Source organism: Magnolia sinica, chromosome 10, assembly GCF_029962835.1.
Source record: "Magnolia sinica isolate HGM2019 chromosome 10, MsV1, whole genome shotgun sequence".
Classification (NCBI taxonomy): Eukaryota; Viridiplantae; Streptophyta; class Magnoliopsida; order Magnoliales; family Magnoliaceae; genus Magnolia; species Magnolia sinica.
This window is the reverse complement of record NC_080582.1, coordinates 17,050,981-17,064,567: the sequence shown is the minus strand read 5'-3', so window position 1 is coordinate 17,064,567 and position 13,587 is coordinate 17,050,981.

Below are 13,587 nucleotides of genomic sequence, written 5' to 3'. Positions count from 1 at the left end.
ACTATTTTCTTATGACATGGTCAATGTAGCCGACAGATGTTGATCATGCTTCCAACAATGGCTTTCCATGAAATTCTGAAGTTAATGGATGGAGTGGATTCTGCATATATGCGATGATGAACCCCATAAACAGTGTACAAACGCCCTTAGAAGTTTTCTTGTAGTGTAGTACATTCGCGATGACCCATAACAACCAATAACAGTGTCTGATGGCCATTCACTCCTAACTATTTTCTTATGGTGGGGTCCACCTTGGATGTTACTCATTATTTGGTCATAAAAAGTAGTGAAATTGAAAACCTACAATGACATTAAATTAAATTCCAATAGATAGCGTAGATATTTGACACATATCCCATGATGGGCCCTACAACCCATAACGCATGACAACCGAGAACTTTAACACATGACAATCTCAACCCTTAACACATACTCGATTGTGGGCCCCATAGATGATGTACTTATAGTGTTAAGGGTTAGGGTTGAATTCGTTATGTGTTAAGTGTCGAGGTTGTCATGTGTTAGGGGTCGAGGTTGTAATGTGTTGAGGGTCGAGGTTATCGAGGTCAAGGTTCATGTGTTAAGGGTCGACGTTGTTATGTGTTGAGGATCGTGGTTTCTTCCTGTCATTAATAACTCGATTATTTTTAGATAATAATAGATAAAAACAACGCTCAAAGTCGAGGTTATCATGTGTTGAGGGTCGAGTTTGTCATGTGTTAAGGATCGAGATTATCATGTATTGAGGGTCGAGGTTTTTAGGGTCGAGTTTATCATATGTTAAGGGTCGAGGTTATCATGTTTTAAGAGTCGAGATTTGGTCTTTTCATTAATAAATTGATTATTTTTATTAGAGTTGTACACGAGTAGAGTTAGCTCGGTAACTTGCTCGACTCAACTCGGCTCGAAATGAGTTCGAGCCGAGCACGAGCTAATTTTTTATGCTCGAATTGAGTTCGAGCCGAGCATGAGCTCGACCCTGCTTGACTCGAATAGTACTAAAAAATGACTCGACTCGGACTCGACTCGGTAATCGACTAGGGGTATATAAACCCCAAAACAAAAAACCCTAAGCCCGCCCCTTCTTTCCTAACGCCCGTTCAAAACAAAAAACCCAACCCTTCAAAAAAAAAAAAAACCCCTTAGCCCCTACCCTCTCTCAGGCATCCCATCGGCCATCCGGCCCATCCTAGCGCTCGTTCGGTGTCCAGTGCTCGTTCCCCTCTCTCCCATTGGCTGTCCTAGCCACTCGATCCCCCTGTCCGTGTAACACCCCATACTTTCTATACTTGGGTGTTTACCTTGGATACCTAATTAATATATGCATATGCATGGAGTCATGTAAAAAAATCTACTCTGTACACCATTGCCCGACCACCTATTTATTTGCCCATCTCAACTATCCGATTTTGGTTAGTAACGGCCTACCATACACCCTCACTTAGCTAGCTGAAAAGCTCTACAGGCTACTTAAACAAAACTTTAGTGCTAAAGGATCATTAACCCTGAATCAAAACAAATCTAGTGCGCCTAATTCATATCAATTAAATGAAGTCATCTGTGGAAATCTAAATCATACAAATAGTTGATCAATAGACCTAGATCTTGGTGTAACTCGCAATCATCACACCTAGCCCATTGGACCACTAATTTAACCATTGAATCCCATCTAGGTAGACCCTAGGACCATTACAACCATTGACGACCAGATTAAATGCAATTTGACCATCGGATTGACAAGAATCTACAACTAGAAGGCCGAAATCTAAACGTATCGCCCATCTGAACATTGGATCCACCTCAACTTTGGTGGGAGGGCACAACAAACCTATTCAAGACAAATGGATGAAGTGGATTTCACTAATCAACTTTGTGGACCATTATTACCCTTAATATACAAATTAAAACCGATCCAATCATCAAATCGATGATAATTGGCGCTTAAAGGCCATATTTTAGTCATTATGGTCTACCTAAGCTATGGATCTGCCTCACCTTCAAACCTCTGCCCTAATATGATCTTGAAAAATAAACTGACGAACTGGATTTGTCAAAGACATCCATATGGACCCCACACAGGTGTTGTGTGCACGATAGCATGTGCACCTGCAGCACACCGAACCGGTCAACAGGCCAGACCGGGCGCTGACCCAAGGAATTTGCAAAAAAAGGGGAAAGTCTCCTTTCCCGCCAGATCTATTTTAAACGGACGGTCATCCATTGTTCAAAATGGGTCCCACCATGGTAATCATTGGGTGGATCCGAACCATCCATCGCGTGCGGTCCAAGAATCCGACCACAACACGAATTCTTCTACACATAGGCACGATCACAGTGCTTGCAGCCTGCCTCGCTAGAGCTAATCGTGGCCCACCAACTTCAACGATAAGAAAGATCTAAACCGTCCATCATGCACAAACCTCAGATCCGACCTGACCCTAGGTCTTATTCCATGCTGATATGAAGGCACGTGCTTGCGATCACTGAGACAAAACAGGCGTGTGTACAACGCTTTCTAAAAATGGAAGATTTTCTTTCTGACAAGCTGGCAAATCCAAGAAAAACCCCTTTCGAACCCCAGCCATTGAAATGAATTCATCCTAGCCCTCCATTATTGCTGCGTTTTAGGGTTTCCTATGAAAGAAAAGAGGCACAGTTAAAGGCACTTTTTTAGTCTTCTGCCTAAGCTGTTTAACCTGGCTAGCTTGTGCATGATCTGTGGCCCACCTCATGCTCCATCATCAAAATCTAAACCGTTAATCTGGTTCGGAGGGTCAGTTTGACTAAAACCCAACTCGTCTCACACGTGTAAGCACGTGTGCATGTACGCAATCAGATGCACAAGACAGGAGTGCGTGTGGCATTTTCCAAAAATGGAAAACTCCGTTTCTCCTCTTGTTTGCCAGCTGTCAACCCTAACCTCCTACATCCTCAGCCGTTGGATGAACACCATCTAAACCATTCCTCTTAGGCAACCAACGTTGCTTCTCTCTGCCGCTAGGGAAGCTTCAAGGGAATCTTTTCTGTTAGACTGCTGGCATTATCCCAGCCGTTAGGATCCTTCTAGAAACGATCTTGGATCATCTCAAGTGTCGAAATTAGGGAGTTAGAATCGCCACGACATTTAGCTAGTAGATATCGTGCGAGATCTTGTTGACTCGAGAAATGGGGTGCGGAACGAGAGATGTTTGGGATATTGATTGTCCGTCCAAAACATGGGTTCCACAAGGATCGGAGTATAAATCCACACCGATCAGACCATCCAGATCATCGGATTTACTTACCTTTCGAGTTTTACCATTATTAAGGAAGTCATCTTCCTCGATCGACTGGGAAAACCACACATCAGCCTTGGACCCTTAAACCTTGATCAAAGCTAACCCTTAGGTGGGCCAGCATCCCAGTAACTCATTAGTGCAAGTGGATTAAGGCATTGCAAACTGATCAAGATGAAATCAGTGGTTAGAGTCAAATAGAGTTGCCGATTAGTGGATTAAAAATCTATAACTAATCTCTAGATTAGTTGGGCTGGACGATTTTAGAATCAGATTTAGGCTGACTATAAATAGCTATTTTTTAGGGGCAACCTTTCCGAAATAGGGAAAGGAAATAAGAGATAGGGAGATTGCGCCGTCTGCCATACCGCAATGGGTTGAGTCGACTCGGTCCGAGTTTGGACCGAGTTCAGGCATGCTTTGGTTGTGTGTGAGAGAGAGAGAGAGGAGGAAGAAAAGAAGGAGAAAATAGAAAGGAAATGGGGAAGAAGAGCAGAAAGATGGAATGAAGAGAGGAAGAGGGTGCGCTGCCATCCCAGCTCGAATCGAGCTGAGGCTAGACCGAGTCAGGTTACCACTGATGGACATTCTCCAGCTGGGAGAGAGAAAGAAAGGAAAAGAAAGGAAGATGAAAGAAAGAAGAGGAAGAAGCAGAGAAGAAGGGCTTGGAGAGGGAGTGGTGGCCTGTTCGGTTCTGATTCCTAGTCTCCCTGACTCGGTTGCAACGAGTCCAACCGACTTGGTAGGTGCTGGGTTGAACCAGGACACGTCTGATGAATCAGGTCTGTGGCCAAGCTCCTTGTTGACCAGCTCAGAAAGCAGAGAAACAGAAGTGAGGAAAGAAGAGGGAATGAGAGAAGAAAAAGAAGAGAAGAGGAGAAGAGAAGCGAGTCACTGAGTTGACTCGGTTCAAAACCGAGTCGGGCCTCTGACCCACTATTTGGCTGGGTCTAGACCCTACTGGAAGTTCACAGCAGAGTAGTAAAAGAAGGAAAGAATAAGGAAGGAAAGGAAGAAGAAAGGAGAGAAAGGAGAAGGAGTGGAGGTCATGTGACTCGCCTGAGTCAAGTCACTGAGTCAACAATCTAGTTTGGTGAGTTCTGATCTCATAAATTTTAGAGTTAAATCTTGCATTAAGCTAACCTAGACCTTTAATTGAAATGTAGGGAATGTTGACTCCCAAATGCCCCCTTAGATCACGAAATTGGTATCGAGTTGTGTTGGAAACCAACTCAAGTGAGTCACCATGTTTAGGATGCAACATAAGCAAGAAAATTCGACTTGAAAGGTGAGGATCACCCTTCAAGCCTTTTTACATCATGATAGTTATCATTGTTTAATTATATTCATTCATTTATCTAATTGATTTCTTGATAACATATCATATAGAAATGATGATAAATGTTAGTTCAAATTGAGTGATTCTTTATAAATATTTGATAACTGAATTAAATTCCATGATTGGACATGCTTTAGATTGCAAATATCCCTGTTTTGATTTTAAATGTACATTTTGCATGTGTGAATACTATTGACATTGTACGTGTCTCGTTTTACTACTTGGGATGATATGACGGTGTTTATGGAGGTCCTCTAACTAGTGGTCATTCTATCTAATAAATTAAATCAAAGTTTGTTGTGGACTTACTATCTGAGAAATCTTTATGCCTTTGTGGCTTTTGGGGCCAATCCCTTTCTCTGTATCCTTTAATAGAATATTTTCCCTATGTGGCTTCGATTGGCTAGTTGCCCTATGTGGCTTGATTGTATGTTTGCCCTTTGTGGCCTTGATAGAATAATTACCCTAAGTGGCTTTTATGGATGATTTTCGATAGTAAGTTCCACTTGTTTAATTAATACTGGCCACTAGTTAAATAGGTTACCTTTAAACACTATATTTGTTAGTCTCATGAGCCAGGGATGGTGGAATGGGATACTATGTCTGAACTGTCGGCCTATGCTGGGTGACAAATCCCCCATAGTGACCTTTGAGCCTTCTTAAATGGATTGTCTGAAATTGGAATAATAATGGTTGGGCTAATCATGCATTTTTATGGCATGTGGTCTTTTCCAGGTGATTAGTTCTCCTTGGGCTTATCTTGAGTACTTTTTTGGGTGGCTAGATCTCCTTGGGCGATCTATATATTATAGTCTTTTCCGGGTGGTTAGTTCTCCTTGGGTGTACCTTTGTGTATTTTTTCGGGTTACTAATCTTCCTTGGGCGATATATATATTATTATGGTCTTTTCCGGGTAGATAGTTCTCCTTAGGTGTACTTTTGTATACTTTTTCGAGTGACTAATCCTCATTGGGCGATCTATATATTATTATGGTCTTTTCCGGGTGGTTAGTTCTCCTTGGGCGTACCTTTGTGTACTTTTCTGAGTGACTAGTCCTCCTTGGGTGATTTATATATCATAGTATTTTTCGGGTGACTAGATATCCTTGGGCGTACCTTTAAGTACTTTTCCGAGTGTCTAGTTCTCCTTGGGTGACTTTTTACCAGTTGGATGTGCATCCCCAGGTCTGTGAGCATGTGCATGCATCCATGCATTTAAATAAGATCATCTTTGTGAAATTTATTTAATGAATGTGTATCTGATGAACCTGATCTGATTTCCATGATAATCATTGTGTAATATTTGTTATACACTGCATTTGTTAACTATGCTTGATTATCTTGATGATACGATAAATTTTGAGGGGTATACCTCACTGGATAGCCATTAACGCTATCGAACCGTATTCAATGTGCAGGATACATAGAGGACGCATATGCTGGTGTTCATGTGGAATGGGAGGAGCCAGATGATCTTGTGACTCTCCATTCCTGATTTTACTTGTATTAAATTTATACTGTTTTGTTTATAAAGATTAAGAGATTGGTATGTATAAGTTTTTGAGTAACCACAAGAACATTTAGTTGTGTATATTTGGACTCACTCTTAAACTTAATTGTTTCTGTCCCACGAGTTTATTAACTGTGATAAAAAGATAAAAAGAAAAAAATGTACATCGAATTTGAGTGTTTTCAAAGGTTAATGCTCGTGTTCTTGGAACACGAGTAGTGTACTTAGGTTTCGGGAACCGAGGTGTTACAGTCCAGCTGTCCCTCTTCTTCCCTCACCTGTCCAACGACCTTTCTGGTGGCCACAGCGATCGTCCGGTGCTCCCTCTTCCCTCTCTCTCTCTCTCTCACATTGCCCTGTCCGGTGTCGATTGTCCCTGCCCTGCCCGGTGCCCCTGTCCGGTGTCGTAACTTGTCCCTGCTGCTCGTTCGGTGCCACAGCTCGTCCTTGCCGCTCATCCATGCCATGCACGGTGCCGGTCGTTCCTGCCACAGCTCACCCGATAAATACCTTTGATTACTCGACTTGAAAACTCTGCTCGAACTCGGCTCGATATCTGCTTGAACTCGGACGAGCCAAGCACGAGCTGGGCATCCAAGCTCGAAGGCCAAGCCGAGTACGAGCTAGGACTCGGGCAGTGCAAGCCGAGCACGAGCTGGGTAATACTCGGCTCGGCTCGACTCATGTAAAGCTCTAATATTTATAAAATAACAACATTCAGGGTCGAGGTTATCATATATCAAGGGTCGAGATTGTCAGGGTCATATTAAATGTAGAGGTTGTCAGGTTGAGGTTGTTAGGGTCGAGGTGGTCATGTATTAAGGGTTGAGGTTGTCATGTGTTAAGGGTCGAGAGAAATGAATGGTCGAAGAAGGGAGACCTCACGGACGTCGGATGTTCACAGCATACACCGAATAGAAGCGGATTGCATAGTGAGTAACTCTATGGGGTCCACCATGATTTATATATTTTATCCACTCCTTCCATTCATTTTACTAGATAATTTTAGGGCTTGAGCCCAAAAATGAAGCATATCCAAAGCTCAAATGGACTACACTACTGGAAACAGTGTGAATTGAACGTCTACTGTTGAAAAATTCTTACGGGCCACTAAGGTTTTGGATCAAGCTTATATTTGTTTTTTCCCTTCATCCATGTCTTTTCGACCTTATGAACAGGTTTCAATGGTGGGAATCATTAATCCCACTGTTTCTTGTGGTATAGTCCACTTGAGCTTTGTATATGCTTTAATTTTGGTCTCAACCCCATAAATGATCTAGAAAAATGGATGGACAGTGTGGATAACCCACATACATTCACTTCAGGCCCGGTAGAGTTTTGGTTCACCGGAGATTTGTATTTGCTTCATTTTCGACCATTCCCTAAAATGAACTGACAAAAATGATGGATGGCATCGTAATAAAACACATATATGAAAGTAGCCTCATAATAAGGGTCTCACCAAAAAAAGAGTCTAATTAAACATGCTCTTTGTGCTCCAACTGCATGATCTGGTTTGCCATCCATCTATAACACCTGCATAAGGGAAGCCGCAGATGATGAGCTGATCTCCTGTATGTCTTCTAACCGTTCTAGCTGACCACACGGGCCCATTGCCCAAATAAGACGTAAGTCATGCTATTGTTACTTTCCTGCTTCCACAACTTAAATTTCAAGTCCCATTTCCATCCGTTCGGGTCGTGGCCCACCAATGAGACCACATTTTTATTACAAATGCATGGTCTTTGATCGAGTGTGAGGCATTGGAAAATAGATTCCTCTACCGAACACTTTCCGATAAACAAACAACTATGGTGACGCTTCACATCTATTCTAGTCAGCTTCTTGCCATAAATTAAGCGAAAAGGCATCATCGAGCTCACTCGATCACCTAGTCATGTAAGTATACGTTGGTGCCGTTGATTTTGTCAGTCTTATTAGAAGCACGGGCCCAATTCCATGGGATCGTGATGTAGAGAGGGTCGCAGACATGACTTTCATGAGAAAGATGGATCAAAGAAGGCTTGATCAGAGGCGGAAATGATCTGGACCGTCAGAACCTTAAATCAGTCGTATCTCGCAAACCAAGATGAGTTTTTCACCATATTATGTATGATTTTAGGGTAGGAGAAGCTACTTAAGCCAACCAACCCTGCTATGCCAATTGCCCATCCTAGATTTGCGAGATTCCATCTCATCAATGGTCAAAAGTCCCATTTATTTTTGTTTTTATGATAAATAGTAAGCTTTAGTTCAATAATAACTTTTGATCCTTTGAGTTGTAGAAGTCATGCCCACCATAAAAAAGGCTTAGAAAAGTTAGGAGAATAACGTGGTTGGTTCAAATTGGACACTAACTATTTTTTTTGCCAAAAACCATAAAGTCTAGTAGGAATAGAGACTGTCTATAAATAATATTGTTTATAGTAAGTCACATTTTTAGGTTGTTAGAGTTAAGATTCTAAGTCTAAAACTCCAACCTATATGTTTAAGCTCATTATTTAAAGGGTTGTAAATTCATTTTTTATCATCAATCAAATTATTTTGAATTTATTAAGAATTATTCATGCTTTTATCCCTCGTAGATTCGAGGAAGCTCTGTGAGGAGTCCAGAGAGTTCCGTGGATTTAGAGTAGATATCCCTGAGATAGACAGTGATTGACCTCATCATGTCCCGCCCTATGCCAAATCGCCTCCTAGTTCTATCAATGCTTGATTGAGGAGAACCTCAAGGTTGCTATCTTCTTAAGCCATAGAGAAACTTTTTTGAAATCAAGAAAAGAAGTCAAAGAAGAAAGAATGCACCACCAAATCAGACAAGAAACTTGACTAAAAAGGTAGGCGGAATGTGTAGTGAGTAACTCACCAAGTTATAGCATAGTGAGTAAACTTTGTGGGACCCATCATTTTATCCACATCGTCCATCTACTTTTTTGCATCTTTCAAGGTATGAACCCAAAATTGAAGTGTATCCAAAGGTCAGGTGAACCACACCATAGGAAACTTTCAATTCCTACTGTTTTCTATAGTGGGGGTCCACTTTAGCTTTGGATTTACTACAATTTTGAGATCATGACATAAAATGAGTTAGAGAAATGGATGACCAACATTGATAATAACATATATCACAATGAGACCCAAAAAATTTACTCACCACACAATGGCATGGTCAAATACTCACTGCAAAATCCAAGAGATTTCTAACCTCGAGGGCAGTTGATGCAGATTTTCGCTAAGGAATAACTCACCATTGTTATACCTTGGTGAGTAAATTTGTGATGCCCATTGTGACATATTTTTTTATCCATACCGTCTATATATTTCTTGTCACAACCCGAAATTCAACAACTGACTATGGAGACTCTGGTCCGAATTCTCGAGTATGAGCTAAAGAGAAATGCACAAATATTCTCATTTACGTTCACATTCATCCATACACAAATAATCAAAATAACGTATTTCAACTTAGCGGATCCAAAGCGATGTAGAGATAACAAAACCCAAAAATATACAACTAATATACAAAGATACAATTCCAAACGTAGTGTCTGCCCATATGAGAATTATATAAATCATAATAAATACAATATTTATGAAAAATATAACTACCCAAAGTGATGGAGTTATGAGTCTACTGGGGCGCCCTGAGCGCACCACCGTCTAGTCTTATTCCTAAGTCACCTGGATATGTCAAATAGAATGCTTCAAATGTCAACATAATAAAGAAATATCCCCAAGATTTTACTCGAGACATTTTAGTTATAAATAGGTTCACGACAAATACATATTACTACATGTAATACTTTTAAACATGTTACCTCTAATACATAAATAATAAGCAAGTTACACAAGTTATCAACATTATCAAGTATAGACAATGATGGTAATACAAAACAAACAATTCTTAAGTTGGTTATTTAATACATGATACGATGTTATGTGTCATGGTTGGCTCACAATACAACCGAACAATAATTTCCATAATGATATGCGCAATAGTTCACCCGCAGCATAACCCAACAATATTGTCATGATAATACGCATGATTAACGAAGTATTATTATTCCCGGTTCAAACAGCAAATTGGCAAAGCTAGGATATTGTCATTATATCACATACATAATGGTGAGCCCCTAAAGAGTTTACTAACTCATGGTACAACTTGGTATTGCACAAAGCGGCGGATTTTCTACCATAGATACCGAACTGAGTTGGATTGTGTAATGAATAACTCGCCACACACTATAACGTGGTGAGAGAACTTTGTGGGGCCTATTGTGATGTATTTATTTTTATCCACACCGTCCATCTGTTTCTCCAACTCATTTTGGGATATGATCCCAAAATTGAAGCATATCCAAAGCTAAAGTGTACCACACTATGGGAAACTTTCAATTGCCATTGTTGTCTATGTTGCAGTCCATTTAAGCTTTGGGTATGCTTTAATTTTGGGCTTATGCCATAAAATGTGTTGGAAAAATGGATTGACAGTGTGGATGATGAACGTACATCATGGGAGCACCAAAGAGTTTACTGCCCGGCAGTCAACCAACCTGCCGGGCCATGGCCCATGATTTTGAAATGTTCGAGCTATGCTTGTATCTCTAGGCCCAGGCCCAGGCCCTTGACTACCCTATGCACGATGAGTCGCGCGTTTGTGGTTCATCACGGCCTAACACCGTACATTTGGCTGTGGATGGATGAGTCCAGGTTCAATATCTCATCATACCATGGATGGTCACTGTAGAAAGACATGGACTGATGATCCTAGTTCTGTGTGGCAATGTGCTGCATTTGGATGGCATGGCCCGTCCGGCCCCACAGTATAATGTCCAAGGCCTGAACCCAACATAGCTGATCAGAGCACGGGACCTGGCCCCAATCCCTATTTTCCAGGTGAACACTTTTAATTCATCTGTTGACTCGGTTGGCTACATACACGTGCATAAATACGTTTTGGAAAATTCAACCAAGGTTCTACATGCCAGGTGTGAATGTGTTGGATGACTTGGGATTCAAATGCCATATTTTTAGGATGGAACATCAAGTTGGAAGAGGCCGGCTAAAATGATTTTTGATAGGCCCACCATGATGTGCACATGAATTCACTCTGACCATTTGATATGTAATTCCACGTTAGGTCTAGAGCCAAAAAAATTAAGTTGACTCATGATTCAGGTGGGCCACATCAAATGAAGCAGTTGGAAAAGATGTATACCTTTAATTTTTACATGGCTTGTCTTGATGATTATATGAAATCCACTCTAACCAAAAAATGTCACAGGGCTTAAAAAATAGTCCCATCCAAGATTCATGTGAGCCATCTCATGGAAAATAGTTTGAAGGGTGAGTGTTGTCACTACAAGAAAAATAGCCTTTACTGGCGGTCAAAACCGCCGGCAAAGACCCAAAAAACCGCCACAAAATCCTTTGCCCGCGGTCAGCTAACAGCCGGTAAAGCCTCAGTCGGTAAAGGCTTTGCCGGCGGTCAGGACTTTACTGACAGTTGTGCTGGCCGCCGCTACATACTAAAAGGCTACGGATAGAATTCGTAGCTAAAGTCTAAAGTACGACCGTAGCCATTGGTACCGTAGCTTAGAGGCCTGGCCACCGACAATCCATAGCAATGGAGAAAATCTTTCTTATCAAAAAGTTTTTTTTTTTTTAAAAAAAAAAAAAGAAGAAAAGAAAAGGTAACCCACATCCTAGTTTTTTTTTTCTATAAATTAATCAAGCAAAACTACTAAATAATTCAAGAACATAGCGATGGAATCCCACTACAAATATGTAAAGAGTTGTATTTTTAGGATTCTCAGCAAATTCCTCACAGAGCTCTTATGAGTACCTGTATATACAAAAAAGGCAATACATGATCATTTAGGCATGAGCCGAAAAATGTCTGAAACCGAGAGCTCTTATGAGATTTGATTCAGCTAGCTTGTTGAGCCTGCCTTCATGCTCAGGGTCCAGTCTCTTTGGATTGCTTTGTTGCTAGTTGTGGGCCTTTGGCCTTGGATTAGTTGTCTTAGGATCCCTGTCTGCTTGCTATTGGTTTTTCTAGTTTTGGAGTTGATGATTGTACGAGAATCTTGTTTACATTTTCAAAACCTGACTCGCCGAATCAGCTTTCCCCGCTACAACACGCACTGGCCAATGGAAGGGTGAATATGAACTCCATGTGTTTATAGAACAGCCATCCACTTTTGCGATTCTTGCAACTAAAACTAAGGCTCCATTCGAGATCGGATTCGGATTGATATTACACAGGATCACAAGAATATCGTCTTGAGAACCAGAAGCACCAACATAATGAAGCAGAGGATGACGAGTACTGTCGCGCACATTTTCATTCCCCCCTTCCTCTGCGCTCTTTCTGCCTGCAAGTCAAGCTTCATATATGAAACTGTATAATAGAGAAGCATATCTCCAACAGTGGCAAACATGCGAAGACATACAGACGCACACAGACACAAGGAAATAGATGCATAATCCATGAGAATTATCATCCTCAAGCTTGAAAGCATGGGACCAACGGAAAACGATAGTAGGCACCCAGCAGCCAATGGGAGATCAAGAAGAGTGGGCTGGTCCAAACGCACAGTCCAGATGGTGTGGACCTCCCATGTGTCTGAATCCAACTAGGTGCATGGGAAGGGTTTCCCATCATACATCTATTGCATGTATATATGCGTTGTGCTTGCCGCCAAATTTCACATCTGAACTACTTGGAATAATTAAGATTTGTAACAAATAAGTAAACATTCACATGCATAAGTCCACATTATCACATGTTATGGCAACATTCAGAAAATTTTAAAAAAAAAATTAAAAAATTTAAAAAAAAAAAAAAATCACCAGTTATGGGGTTATACTAATTTGGTGGGAACACTTACATTCCTGGCCACGACATGCAAGCCATTAGTTCATATCCCAAAGAAAGCCACTGATTCTCAGGAAACCAGAGAAACTTCATTCAAGGGATGATGTGTATGGATGGTGCATGTGACTGGATGGATGTGGAGAACGTTCTTTGGAGGAACATCACTAAACATGGCAAATATAGGGCCTGTATGGGGATAGTTGCCATTTGGAAGGTGAAAGTGTGGAGAGGTGCTCTAATGCATGATTACTATTGACATGAACTCATCATGTATTAGAGATCTTGATCTCTAATACATAATTACTGTTAACAAAAATGGGATGAACTCACCTTTAGGCATCTCCCAAACAAGGTCTTAGCCTTCTTAATAAAACTAGGAGTTAGTAGAATTGGGTCAAATATTTCATCACAGTACTAAATATGAATATCATGTTACAAACGGGATATTACCCATATCCATATCTTGGATTCTTGAGAAGAGAATTGTATCCCCGTTCCCATATTCGAGGCTGTTTCAGTATCCACATCTAGATATCATACCGTCCACATGACACACGTAGGAGTGTGATGTGATGAGAAACAA